Genomic DNA, 14,937 nt, shown 5'->3' with positions numbered 1-14,937 from the left:
TGAAATATGCATATGGGCACCTTGTGTAATCTAGAAGGTACTTTGGGCCAGACTTACCAAACTTCAGCTAGCACTGCATGAAAATCCGCAGTGCTGCTTTGAGGAAAATGTAAAAATATCTGGAGCGCAATTTTTGTAAAGAGATGCGCGATAATTATCTCATTGATAGTATGGTCTCTACAAAAGTCGTTTCTGGGCACCACTAAGATTTGTGCTGTGCCTTAACTTTTGGGGGAGTATCTTTTTATTAAACATAAACATTAACATTCGGCAGAACAGCATATACTTACTTGAGATCGATTCACATGGCAAATACATTAGGGCATCACAGATAGCAGGGACCCTTATCAAGCAGTCGAGTGAGTTTAAGGGAGACAAAGATTCATCCTCCGAGGGGACACAGGGGCTGCACATATATCTCCCCGGAAGGTATTCCACTTGCACCACACAGCGGATCACTTCTTAGGACACCCCCGTGCCACATAGACCGTTTTAGCAGTGCCTTAATTGAGAGTTGTACTCACGGTAATTTGTAATTTTGATTTGTAAAGTCACCGTCAGGTCTCTAAGCGCTGTACACCCCCAATACAAAGTTCAGAGCAAGGGCAACCATCTATTGGTAATCCACTTAAACTAATTTCATACAAATTACATGTTAAGCATTGGAATATCACTTGATATTCCGCATGTCCCTTAGTTGTACCTGGTTCATTTTGGTGTGAAGATTCCATATGAAACCATGTCCTGTTATTTAATAGATCTGGCTTTGCGTGAAAATCTATTGTTTGCACTCTTCCTACCCCATTACACCCCTTTGCATGGATAATAATGGGACTTGCACAAAAATACGCTAAACGATTTTGGCGCTTTTGTAAGAAATTAGTTGTGTGCATATAGTTTGACCAGAATTGCAGTTTGTATGGTCGTGCATCACTCAGGCACCATGTAGAGTAATCAATCTCACGCAAAGCCTAGTCATACTATTTTAGTAGATCTATCTTTGTGTGGAAAGCATATGCTCTGTTTGCACTCTTCTCGCCACTGTGCATGGATAATAAAGGACAAATCCAATTGGTCGCACACTGCTCGTCCTACCACCGTGTTACCCCAAAGCATTATGGTCCATGAAGTCAGCATCAGCGAGTGCACCTCTGCCAGAGTTTTAAACAAAATTAAAGTCGCGTTGGCCATCCCTGGACATGTGTTTCGAGGTTATTACCTCTCATCAGCAGGGAATAGGCATGTGTGTAGGGTTGCTGCATAGGCTGCGAAAAATTGTTCTCAGGTCCAGTACCGCTCGTGGCATTCAGGTGCGTAACCATGAGCTCGTCAACCCCACCGGCTCAAGAGAGCCTGAATATTAACACAAATCCAATTGGTCGCACACTGCTCGTCCTACCAGCGTGTTACCCCAAAGCATTATGGTCCATGAAGTCAGCATCAGCGAGTGCGCCTCTGCCAGAGTTTTAAACAAAATTAAAGTCGCGTTGGCCATCCCTGGACACGTGTTTCGAGGTTATTACCTCTCGTCAGCAGGGAATAGGCATGTGTGTAGGGTTGCTGCGTAGGCTGCCAAAAATTGTTCTCAGGTCCAGTACCGCTCGTGGCATTCAGGTGTGTAACCATGAGCTCGTCAGCCCCACCGGCTCAAGAGAGCCTGAATATTAACACAAATCCAATTGGTCGCACACTGCTCGTCCTACCAGCGTGTTACCCCAAAGCATTATGGTCCATGAAGTCAGCATCAGCGAGTGCGCCTCTGCCAGAGTTTTAAACAAAATTAAAGTCGCGTTGGCCATCCCTGGACACGTGTTTCGAGGTTATTACCTCTCGTCAGCAGGGAATAGGCTTGTGTGTAGGGTTGCTGCGTAGGCTGCAAAAAATTGTTCTCAGGTCCAGTGCCGCTCGTGGCATTCAGGTGCGTAACCATGAGCTCGTCAGCCCCACCGGCTCAAGAGAGCCTGAATATTAACACAAATCCAATTGGTCGCACACTGCTCGTCCTACCAGCGTGTTACCCCAAAGCATTATGGTCCATGAAGTCAGCATCAGCGAGTGCGCCTCTGCCAGAGTTTTAAACAAAATTAAAGTCGCGTTGGCCATCCCTGGACACGTGTTTCAAGGTTATTACCTCTCGTCAGCAGGGAATAGGCATGTGTGTAGGGTTGCTGCGTAGGCTGCCAAAAATTGTTCTCAGGTCCAGTACCGCTCGTGGCATTCAGGTGCGTAACCATGAGCTCGTCAGCCCCACCGGCTCAAGAGAGCCTGAATAATAACACAAATCCAATTGGTCGCACACTGCTCGTCTTACCAGTGTGTTACCCCAAAGCACACGCTGGTAGGACGAGCAGTGTGCGACCAATTGGATTTATGGATAATAAAGGAGTTGGTGCGGTGCGACGAGAAGCGATTCTGGCACTGTGCTCCTGTCAGCTTTCATCACAATTAGGGTCATACTTATGAAAAAGTGACGCAGTGCAACAAGTCACCCTGCTGCCCTGCGTGACAGGTAAAGGGCAGCAATGCACCGTATTTAACACAATACGGCGCATTACTGCATTGTCCAAGCGCTGGTGCACAATGTGCTGCCTAGCGCCAAAGCAGGCACTCTTGCTCCATGATGCAGGATTGTTTTTGCACAGGAAGGTGTCCCTTCCTGCACAAAAACAATTCCTGCTAAAATGTGGCATTTTCCTCATTCTACGTATGCTGCAAAATGCCGCATAGAAAGAGGAACAAGCATTGGCATAGCCAATAGGTCTCGCCTTTGGGGCCTTATAAGTGTTTAGCCATGCAACAGTTGCATAACTAAACACTTATAAGGTCCCAAAAGCGAGACCTATTGGCTCTGCCAATGCTTGTTTTAACTGCTGCAATCTATTGAAGCCTCACGGAGAACATCAAAGTGGCAGTGCGGCCGCGAAAGTGATCGCGATCAAACATCAAGGCGGCCACGAAAGTGAAAGTAATTGCGGTAAAGCGCGACGCGCGCGCCCGCGCACACGCACTGTAGCTCTAGGCTGGCCTGGTAGCACTTTTTGGAGCCCTCACAAAATGTCTCACCAGACCAGCGCATGCGCTGGGTCAGGCGAGACCTAAAAAACGAGAAAAAAAAGATGTTTCTCCTTGCTACTCCTATCTCTGGGAATGTGTAGCATTTTAGCAGGTTCCCAGGTCCACCAGTAATGGTAAATCTGGGAATATGTCAAAATCCATGGGTGTTGCGTGGGAACACCCACACACCACCCATGGAACGCCTCCCTGGTGCAGAGGAATGCAATGCAGAGATTTGCAATGGTTGCTTTACTCTGGATTTATTAAGCCACTCGGGGGCACACAAGGCGGCCTTCGTGGCTTGATAAATCGCATCATAAGGGTTGCGTCGCTTTTGCACCCGTTTGTCAAAAGCGACGCAACCCTCTGATAAGTATGGCCCTTCCTTTTGGGAACAAAGGTTGACTGCCAATGTTGTTTGCGCAGCTCTACGTCACAGAAAGTATTGTAAACCCGAGTCTTTGTTGTTCAATGTGATTTGAATCTTTACTTGAAACAGCGTGGAATTTATTATTTTAGACGATAAACTGAGAGCAGTGCAGAGTCGTTAACACAGAGGTTAAACAATGTCAAATCTACCATTTAAAGAGCTGTCGAGAACGTCCTGCCGCACCTTCCAGTTCAGCTGTGTTGACGGGTGCCCTGGACTGCTGGTGACGTGGTTTGAGTGGGCACGGAGCATTTCAGTGTGGTGTGTCCTCGCTTTTGTACATTACACCAGAAGTAAAAAAACAAGTTCACGGACACGCTCACATACAGGTGTCATTAATCTAAGTCCGGCCAGGGACCCCAGAACAAATTAGTTTCAGCTCCTCAGGGGGGTGCTTGCCAAACGACCTCTGCTCGGGGCTAGACAGCCCTGCCAGGTGGAAGATGCAAGTATGAATGATGCACTTGTGCCCTGAAGGAGAAGAACTGCTCACTGCCCCATGGAGAGGTGGACATGACAGCAGCGTGCCTGAGAAGCCGACTAGAAACAAACTGTTGTATTGTACTGAACAGCAACATTTAGATAGTGCTTACTATCCCTGCGTGGGGCACTGCAGTGCTTGCCTGCATGGACGGCATGTAGAGTGTGCGATTGGAAGGGCGTTGTTGGTTTTGCGCTTGATCGTGTGCGGGTAGTGTTTCATGTCAGGCGTGTAATGTAGGCCCCTGCACGCCCTGCAGTGCAGAAGGGCCCCCAACACTTCAAAGGGCCCTCAACCCTTCAGATGGACACCATTCAGCCCCAAGCCAATGAATATCTGAGAGATATGGGGGACCCAGAGACCCCTCATCACATTCTGCAGCGGGGCCCCATCATTTTGCATCACGCCGCTGTTTCAAGTCATTGATTGTTGACTTCCAAGGTGCGGTTATCGTTTGGACACAGCTTTTAGCAGTGTGGTGGATGATGAGGCGTAAGAGATAGGTGCACAGGTTATGGATTTCAGTGACCTGGGAGCTTTGAGCAGCTATGCAGGTTCCTTTATAGTACTCCCTGTCAACATAGTCCACTGGGCTGATTATTGCACTTGGTTGTCCATTTTGAGATATTTTGTTTAAAAGAATATGGTCCTGGGTAGGCATGGTCGGAGGGAGAAATAGTTGGGAGACCTGCTGTGATGCGCTTTGTCGCTATCATCCCATATCTGATCGTCATTGCGATATGCAAAGCAGCGGTCATCGTATGTAGCTCGTTGGGACCTGCAGTGCCGGGTTAGATTAGAGTCTTCAGATTCTATTACAGGACGGGAGGCTTCGTATTATGCTTCTCTTTCTATTTATTGCTACTCACAGCAGCCAATGAAAACTTGTGTTATGTGAAAAAACAACAACATTTTCATGATGCATATATCACATCACTTCCTGCAGGGCCCCATAAGAGCCAGCCACACCGGAACTAGTCCTCTTTCTTTGCTGCTCACGCAGACAGTTAAGTTCAGAGCTCCGATTTTTATTTGTATTAGACTTTGATCGATTTATGATGGAAATGTGATTTCTTTCTAGCGATTGCTATGCTAATGTTTATTTCACTGACAGCCGCTTGTGCTATGTTCTTGTTTATGTTCACGGCGAGAGCGCCCTGATTGTTTGCAACCTTCGTGTTGAAGGGTTTCAGAATCGCGCTGCGGCGCTTGGTGGTTACCGCGGAAGAGCGCGGTAGGATTGGGGGCATTGCTGACGGCGAGCGGGCCAAGGCGCGAGAGCGCATTTATTCGAATTGAGGAATTCTAACGCGGCGCTCGGCCGCTTCGCATGCCCCAGCTGGCGCGTTGCGCTTCACCCCCCCTTTTTTCAGCACCAGGTACCGTCCCGCCTTCGGCGGGTTTAAAATTTATGATTTATGGGCGCTGAGGCTTCCCTTGTACGCCGCTGACGCCAGGAGCCGGGTAGTTTTGGTTTCGTTCGTGTTTCCACGTGCGTAGCCCAATCTGGTAGTTTTAGTAGGATTTGGGCTAAGCACATCGAAACGACCAGATTAGTTTCGTTTTTAGGCATTTGGGCTGTAGTTTTAGTCGAAGAGCACTGCTGACGCCTGGCTGGCTGCAAAAACGACCTGGGCCTGGAGGGAGCACACCTCCTTGTATTTGATTTTGCTCTTGGCTCCACTACGCCCTGTGGGCTGTAATAACTGTTCTACAGCTGCTGCTGAGGAGCTAGGTACCGGTGCTGCTGTGCTGTGGGTTGGCTCCCCCTTGGATTTCCTCCTTGATATTACCTTATGAGTAATTACCGCTACAAGTGTGGTTCCACTATGGATACGTGGGTGCACTATGAGGAGGACGATACCTTGTATGAGGAGGAGGTAGAAGGACCTGCCATTGAGGACAATATTGTTGAGGCCCTGGATGCTTCTGTCCAGGAGTCGGTCAGCAAGGCCCTAGAAAAAGCAGTTCCTGGAACTGTACAACAAGCTCTGGCGACGGCCTTAAAGCCCATCACTAAGCAGCTGGAGAGGTTTGCAAAAAGGCATGGCTTCCCTAGACACACGGAGGGGACGTCGGGAGACTCCCAGGATAAGTCGTGGCCACATTCGGAGTCCTACGAGGCGCTTCCGCGCCCGATTAAGGAGCGTGAGAGGGTTAAGGACACTGACACAGAGTCTACGTCCACCTCTTCTGACACCCCGGATGACTCCCCTCCTAAAAAGAAGTCCAAGAAGACTAAGCATGCGGAGCCTTCCCCGCCGGCTCCTACCCCCTTTAATTTCAACCCCGCAGATATTGTGCACCCCAGATCATCGGACTGGTTGCCGGCTCCGGAGGTGGCTGCATACTTGCACGAGAACTTACGCAAGGGGTTTGATAAGGAGGTGCGTAACAGGCTAAGGTCAGAATGCCCAAGACCGGACCTCTCAGACAAAGTGGCGGAGACGCCAGACATTGACCCCAGCATGCTTACTTTTCTGAAAAAGTTCGCCAAAGATCCCAAGAAAGGGATTGATCGCGCTTGGCGGGGTTGCCAAGACAAGCTCCTGGACGTGGTTGGGCCCTTGGCAAAAATTTTGGAGATGGCCCTGGAGGCCCAGGAATCGGGGAGCACGATTGACTCCCACGTGCTAGCAGGCTGGACCCAACGGGCTATCTGCTTGCTAGGGAATGCCAACTGCGCGATTTCTACAGAGCGCAGGAAATCGATATTAATGCGGATGGATGCCAACCTTACAGAGCTGGCTGCGTCGGAACCTGGGCCATTGGCGGATGGTAACCTGTTTGGTGACCGGTTTGTCAAGGACGTTGTGAAGTACGTGGGCACGTTCACTACCCTGGACAAGGCTCAAGCCGGAATCAAGCGCGTTTTTCACGCTGGTGTTTTCAATAGGGCCGGACGAGGGAGGGGACGCTCGTTTGGCCGTCAGCACTCCCAAGGTCCCCAACGAGGTGATTTCGGACACGGCAGAGGTGACTGGGACTCCACCCGTGGTGGCACTCTCTACCCCACCAGACAGCGCTTCAACAAGCGGCGCTTTAACAAAGGCTCCTACCGTGGAGGATTCCAAGCCGCCGATTCCTCAGGTGAGCGCTCCAGACTTAATTCCTCTTCCCTTGGGGGGGCGTATTCGGTGTTTCTTTCACAATTGGGCTCAGATATCACAAGACGCTTGGGTACTACAGACGGTTCAGGGGTTCCACCTAGAGTTTTTTCAGACACCCCATCAGGTACAGCGCCCCAGGCAGCTTTCTTTTTCCCAACTCGAGTGCGATTTTATAGATTCAGAAATAGACGGATTGCTGCAGAAACGCGCGATAGCTCCTTGCAAAAGGGGCCCTCACGGTTTCTGCAGCAATATTTTTCTGGTACAGAAGAAAGGAGGCGGTTACAGGTTGGTACTCAATTTGAAGGATTTCAACCACTTTCTGACTTACAAACATTTCAAGATGGAGGGCATCCATCTGTTGGTGGATCTACTGAAACAAGGGGACTGGTTGGTCCGGCTGGACCTGAAGGACGCTTATCTGTCCGTTCCCATATATCGTCCCCACCGCAGATTCCTTCAGTTTCAATGGCGGGACCGGTGGTACGAGTATTTGGTCCTTCCTTTTGGACTTTCCTCAGCACCGTGGTGCTTCACCAAGGTACTGAAACCGGTCGTGGCCTACCTCAGAGAACAAGGGGTTCTCATGATTGTCTACTTGGACGACATGCTCATTATGGCGCAGTCTCCGGAGCTAGTGGCTCGACATCTGCGCATGACCATTCATATTTTGCAGAACCTGGGGTTCGTGATCAACGAACCGAAATCGGTCCTCTCTCCCGCGCAGACGATAGACTTTCTGGGGTTCGTCATAAATTCTCAGACGGCCCGACTCTGCCTTCCGAGCTCCAAACTACGGGATATCAAGAAGGAGCTACGCTCGTTCCTGTCCAAACAGATGGTCTCGCTCAGGGGGATTGCCCGAATAGTGGGCCTCCTTGCGTCGTCCATTCAGGCGATATTCCCGGGCCCTCTGCACTACAGGGCCCTTCAACGCCTCAAGATCCAACACTTACAGCAGGGCCTTTCTTACACAGACGTAGTCCCTCTTACCCAGGAGGTGAGAGAGGAGATGCAATGGTGGTTGGCCCACGTCGAGGCATGGAACGGCAGAGCGATCTTCGGGTCGTTACCAGAGGTGGTCATAGAGTCCGACGCCAGCCGTTGGGGCTGGGGAGCGCGCTGCGGAAATATTTCCACAGGGGGGCGGTGGTCCCTAGAAGAGTTAAATCTTGATATAAATTGCCTAGAACTCCTCGCGGGTTCCTTTGCGATCCGGACGTTGGCTCCCAGGCAGATCTTGTGTTGCATCCTTCTTCGGATGGACAACATATTGGCAGTCCGGTACATCAACAAATTGGGGGGCACGAGGTCCTCGATGCTGGTGGAGATAGCGAAAGCCTTTTGGCATTACTGCCTGACCAACCAGATATCGGTGATAGCGGAGTACATTCCAGGTCAGTCCAACGTGGTGGCGGATTGGAACTCTCGCCACCTCAGGGACTACAGCGACTGGCAACTTTGCCCACGAGTGGTTCAGTGGTTACAAGAGGTTTGGGGACGTTGCGAGATCGACCTCTTTGCTTCCAGGCTGAACCGTCAAATGACGCAGTTTTTCAGCTGGAGGCCGGACCCTCTGGCGCTGGCGACAGATGCCTTGGCACAGGAGTGGACTCAGCAGTTGAATTACGCGTTTCCACTGTTCATCCTCATTCCCCGAGTGTTCACTCAGGTGATGCGCCAGAGAGCAGAAGTGATACTGGTGACTCCCCTGTGGAAGTCGCAGCCTTGGTTCCCGTTGCTGATGGAGGCGAGTTGCGACTTCCCCAGGAGGATTCCTTGGTCCTCGACCATGCTCCAGGGCCCTCAGGGGGAGACACACCCGATGGTTCTATCGGGGCACCTGTCCCTGATGGCCTGGAGGCTTTCAGGCAGCGTTGGCAAATGCCAGGATTTTCGGACCAAGCTGCGAGCTTTATCAATCAAGCGTGGGCCCCCTCTACCAGGAAACGATATTCTTCAGCCTGGGGATGCTGGGTTCGTTGGTGCATGGGACAACATGTGGATCCCGTGGGGGCAGGATTACCCTATATTGTAAATTTTCTTTCGGAGAAGGCGTCGCAGGGTTTAGCCTACCGCTCGGTTAATAACTTCCGCTCCGCCATCTCGGCAGGCCACTCTCAGATCGAGGGCAAGCCTGTCGGGATGCATCCTTTAATCTGTAAACTCCTAAAGGGCATTCGAGTAGCCAATCCACCCAAACCAAAGTATTCCTCCTTGTGGGACGTCTCGCTGGTTCTGTCCCTCTTCAATAGTTGGCCGGACAACAATATGTTGTCCAGGAAACAGTTGTCGGCCAAACTGGCCATGTTACTTCGCCTAGCGGCTTGCAGACGTTCCTCGGATGTTAAAGCGCTCGATATTACAGGTAGAGTATTTACTCCGGAGGGGGTTTCGTTTAATATTACGTCTAGAACTAAAACCTTGTCACGTAGTGTGGATTATCATGCTTTTCCAGATAATGCTAAACTTTGTGTGGTTCAATGTCTCAAGGCTTACGAAGAATGTACCAGGTCTCTCAGGCCTGATGGTGTGGTACAATTGTTAATAGCTCTGCAAAAACCGTATAAACCTGTTACTGCGGCTACCATAGCCCGATGGCTAAAAAATGTTATGCAAGAGGCAGGGGTGAATACCCAAGTGTTTGGTGCACATTCTGTTCGAGGCGCCATGGCCTCTAAGACTTTCATGCTGGGTTCTACGGTCCAAGATATCATGCGTTCTGCAGACTGGTCGTCTGAATCCACGTTTAAACAATTTTATTATAAACCGGTGGGTGATATATCCTCTGTTGTTTTTAATCAGCGTTAAACTAGCATAATACGAAGCCTCCGGTCCTGTAATAGAATAAAAAATTAGCTAGCATTCGCGCCAAGAATTTTCAATTCTATTAAGGACACGGAGGCGAGGATTATCCCACCCGGTTAAATTACTGTAATGTAATTTTGCCCACCCGTGTTGTATATACTCTGTTTTGACAGAAGTTACGGGTTGTTTATTTCTATTCTTTCAGGATCTGACAAGAAGATGGATTGATCCAGTGTACAGAGTGGCGTGTTTCCCAGCTGGTCTGGTGTTCTTCCACGTTGGAAGCTGTTGTTGTTGAACTTTAATACTGGTTGAACTTTAATACTTATTGAACTTCTGTTCGGAGCAAAGAAAGAGGACTAGTTCCGGTGTGGCTGGCTCTTATGGGGCCCTGCAGGAAGTGATGTGATATATGCATCATGAAAATGTTGTTGTTTTTTCACATAACACAAGTTTTCATTGGCTGCTGTGAGTAGCAATAAATAGAAAGAGAAGCATAATCCTCGCCTCCGTGTCCTTAATAGAATTGAAAATTCTTGGCGCGAATGCTAGCTAATTTTTGATTGGCTAGCAGTATGTGGCAGGTCTCTTCGATTATTCCATGACTGTACAGCTGGTGATGGCTGGTTTATGGGCTGAAACAGTACTGTATGACGGACATGCCCATAGTAGATCTGTCTAATATGAGGGTCAGGGCCGTTTCTACCACTGGGCAAGACTAGGCAGCCGCCTAGTCTTGCCTAGTGCGGCAAAAGGGGGAGGGCGGCAAAAAACATGTGTGCTTGAACGGTTGTTAAATAAATATACCCCTTTTATTTGTGCTGTACTCGTTAGAATACAGCGTACCGGAGAGTCTGTGATTAGAGTGAAATGTGGCGGCTGCCATCGGCAAAACGCATTTAGCGCACTCGTTGGTTTTTTTCATAATTGTTATGCTTTCACACCATCTTTAAACATGACTGAAAACAGTCCAACAATTATTCCATTTAGAGCTCTAGACAGTGACATCTCTGCATAGACAACGCTAGAGAGATTATTGCATCTAATCTGTATGCAGCTCTAAAAACACTCACAAATATTTTACTAAGAGCTCTCTAGTCAATCTTACATCTTTTCTGTATACATATCTAAAGGCAGTCGTGCAGTACTGCTTAGCTGTTAACCCAGCAGTGCCTAGTATAGAAGTGCCCTTGCCTCAGCAGAAGTCAGTCAGTACAACGCTGCCAGCTCATTAGTCGTCAGTATAGCGGTGCCCCTAGCCCTGCAGAGGCAGTAGTGGCCCCAGCCCAGCTGGCTCCTGTGTAGCATTGCCCAGCTCAGCAGACTTCAGTACAAAGTGCAAAGCAGAGCAGTGCTCCGCGGCCAGCAGTGCCTGGTATAGCAGTGCCTCTCATGAAGCTACAGTACAGCAGTGCCCATGCAGAATGCTTCGATCCCGTCGATGTCCTGCCCTCCCTCTGGTGTTTGGGAGACCCGAAAGCAAGTCACGTGACCAAGTGGAAGTGCTTTTTTCCCCCAAAAGCTACAATTCTGGTTTCTGGACGGGTTGGGCGCTCTTCTTCCCCACCTGTTAGGTTAACGGTTCTGCCTTCAGAGCTTGCGGGCAGGACCTGTTGAGGACTTAATTTCACCCGGGTACCAGTCCCAGTCCAGTGTATTCAACGCTACGGAGCATCCTGCGAACTGTAGTCTTGTTCAGTTACATCGGACCAGGGCCGTTGCTAGGTGTTCTGCCACCCTAGGCGAGAATTGAAAAATGCCACCCCCTCCCTTTTACTACCATCACTCTCTCCCCCTGTCATCCACGTGTTGGGGAATAGAGGCCTGCTTTGGTGCCTCTCTATCTAGTCTGGACTGTCAAATCTGTATTAAAGTAAGTCATCTGTGTCAATTGTTGCGGCTATGTAAGTATTATTGCCCTGTTCTGAGGGTATTAACTCAGTTATGCTATCATGGGCTTGAGTTGGGAGAACAGTAGGGCTACTGGCCTCTTCCACCTCCAATCACACCCAACACAGACAGATACACCCAGGGCTTTAAGTGGGCCGGGTCTCACCGGGTCTGAGCACCGGCAGTTTTTTAAAGGAGGCCTCGAAACTGGTCTCTATCGGGCTCTGACAGCAGGCACATGGATGTGCGCAGCTCACTTCTCACCAGTGGAGAAGTTATGGCATGACATCATGCCAGGTGAGCGCTGTAGGGGAAGGGACATTTTTTAAAGAGCGTCAGTTTCTTTCTGGATTTCATTTCTCTTTGTTTGAAATTCAGGAGCAGCAACATTGTCGTGGTGTCACCAGGGCTTTAAGTGGAAGCTTTCTCAATATTATATACATGCCATAGTCGTTGCTTACTTATCTTATACAACTAACAACCATTGACAAAGCAAATATTCTTGACTGGATGCAATGACAGAAACAGCAAAATACAAGTCGGGTAGCACACTATGCTAAACACAAATTTTTAGCTTACCTGTTTTTAGGCCACGCCTCTAATTGCATTGGCCACGCCCCTTTGAGAGACCACCCCCGCCCAGTTTTTTCATCCCACTTAAAGCCCTGCAGGGCACAAATAATGGGGTGACTAAATTGCATATTTAATTCACAGTGACGTCATAATAATGTTAAACCCTCATAAGATTTCCCAGTTTCGAACCTGCCTATTTTACAAAATCGCCCCATTTACCATGTTTTCACACAAAAGTGAAAGGATCATTTTTTTTCTTTTTATCAATCACGTAAGATTTGCACATTTCATTGTGAAATTGAGCACAGAAATGCTGGAAAGAGACGGAATTTTTAAACAGAAGTAAGGAACTAAACAGCGTTTGGAGGATAGACAAGATATGTTGTGTGTAGTTTTAACAGTCAAACTTGCTGTTAATTCATGTTTGTTTTCTACTGTTGTTCCTTATCCAGCGGCAAACGCTACACATTTTCATTTTTAACTTTGTCTCGGGTAAGAAGAGCAAAGTCTACAGCGGGTGTGAGGGGAATTCGAGCAGCTGCGTCCACCTCAGACGTGTATCCTGATTGCAGATTATTTTGGCGAGGTTGTTTAGTCCGATGTAACTGAACAAGACTACAGTTCGCAGGATGCTCCGTAGCGTTGAATACACTGGACTGGGACTGGTACCCGGGTGAAATTAAGTCCTCAACAGGTCCTGCCCGCAAGCTCTGAAGGCAGAACCGTTAACCTAACAGGTGGGGAAGAAGAGCGCCCAACCCGTCCAGAAACCAGAATTGTAGCTTTTGGGGGAAAAAAGCACTTCCACTTGGTCACGTGACTTGCTTTCGGGTCTCCCAAACACCAGAGGGAGGGCAGGACATCGACGGGATCGAAGCATTCTGCATGGGCACCACTGTACTGTAGCTTCATGAGAGGCACTGCTATACCAGGCACTGCTGGCCGCGGAGCACTGCTCTGCTTTGCACTTTGTACTGAAGTCTGCTGAGCTGGGCAATGCTACACAGGAGCCAGCTGGGCTGGGGCCACTACTGCCTCTGCAGGGCTAGGGGCACCGCTATACTGACGACTAATGAGCTGGCAGCGTTGTACTGACTGACTTCTGCTGAGGCAAGGGCACTTCTATACTAGGCACTGCTGGGTTAACAGCTAAGCAGTACTGCACGACTGCCTTTAGATATGTATACAGAAAAGATGTAAGATTGCAGGGGCGTAACAAACGCCCCCGCAGCCCCCGCGGTGCGGGGGGGGCCCCAGTCTTCGGTAGGTGAAGGGGGCCCCCTCAGCTCTGTGAGTGAAAAGGCTTGCTCTAAAAAGCAGGTGCAGTCTGCAGCCTGCTCTGCGCTCCTCCCGTAGACCCAGGGCAGGACTGAAGAGAAACAAAGTAACAAGTTACATTGTTTCTCTTCAGTCAGAGCCCGGCCGGAAAAAGGATGGGGCCCCGCACTCTTCAGAAACACCAGGGCTTTCAGGGAGAGAGGTTAGACTTGTAAAGAGCAGGACAGATCACATTCTGCAGCGTTGTTGGTAAGTCTAGCAGTTTTAATTGTGAAGTTTTAATTGTGTGCTCCTTCAAAAACATGCTATGTTGTGGGTTGAGAACAAATGCCTAATATGTTTTAAAATGCAGCATTTACATTTCTACAGATAGGTTATCTGGGACTTTAATTAGTCCCGGCTGTAAATATCCTCCTGTCGCTGACCCTTTTCTTTGTCTCACACCACTAAAAAGTGCAGGATATGTTACCTCCTGCCAGGCCCGGTTCTAGAGGGTGGGGTGGGCCGGGTGGGCCAGGCCCACCCAAACATGAGCCATGGCCCTCCCAGTGAATCTGCCACCGATGTACAACTACATAAAAACTGTGCAGATAACTGGTGATTTACGATCCTGCTGCAGAGTAACCATTTGTCTGTTGGTAGTTTTTAAATGCTGATAAAACTGATTTTTATGGGAATAGCTCAGTGGGTTACTACCTCTGTCACAGATAGCCTTGTGTTACTTGCAGTTCAGAAGTTACTATCCTAACATAGGACAGTGACCTATGAACTGTCTTTAAAGAGCTGCATACAAACTTCGCTTTTTTGTATTGTGATATAGTTAGAACTTCTCCATTCCTTCATTATTCTAATGTTGCCAAAAAGAGTTTGTTTGGGAAGTTATTACATTTTTATCAGTAAAGCCAACCCCCAACCACTGGAGTACTCTTTAAATCCTGAGTTTGTGCTTCTCCAGTCCAAACCCTCGTAAAATATATTGCCCACTAGTATGGATGACGTGATTTCTACACTTGTAATCCTCATTGGCTTATGTGACATTCCCCATAGACTGATTTATTGTCTCTGTATAATGCGTGCTGTTATGTAAAGTACTGTGACACCCTACACTCATATGAGTAGCGCTGTACAACAAATGGAATGGATATGAGGGGCAACGGAGAGATGAGGGGCACAAGTGGAGGGTGGCAGTGAGGGAATCCGAGGAAGAGGTCATGGGGTGGGGAGCTACGGAGAGATGAGGGGCGCTGGTGGAGGGTGGCAGTGAGGGAGTCAGAGGAGGAGGTCACGGGGTGGGGGGAACTACAGAGAGATGA

Source organism: Triturus cristatus, chromosome 9 (genome assembly GCF_964204655.1).
Source record: "Triturus cristatus chromosome 9, aTriCri1.1, whole genome shotgun sequence".
NCBI lineage: Eukaryota > Metazoa > Chordata > Amphibia > Caudata > Salamandridae > Triturus > Triturus cristatus.
This window is presented reverse-complemented; position numbering follows the sequence as displayed.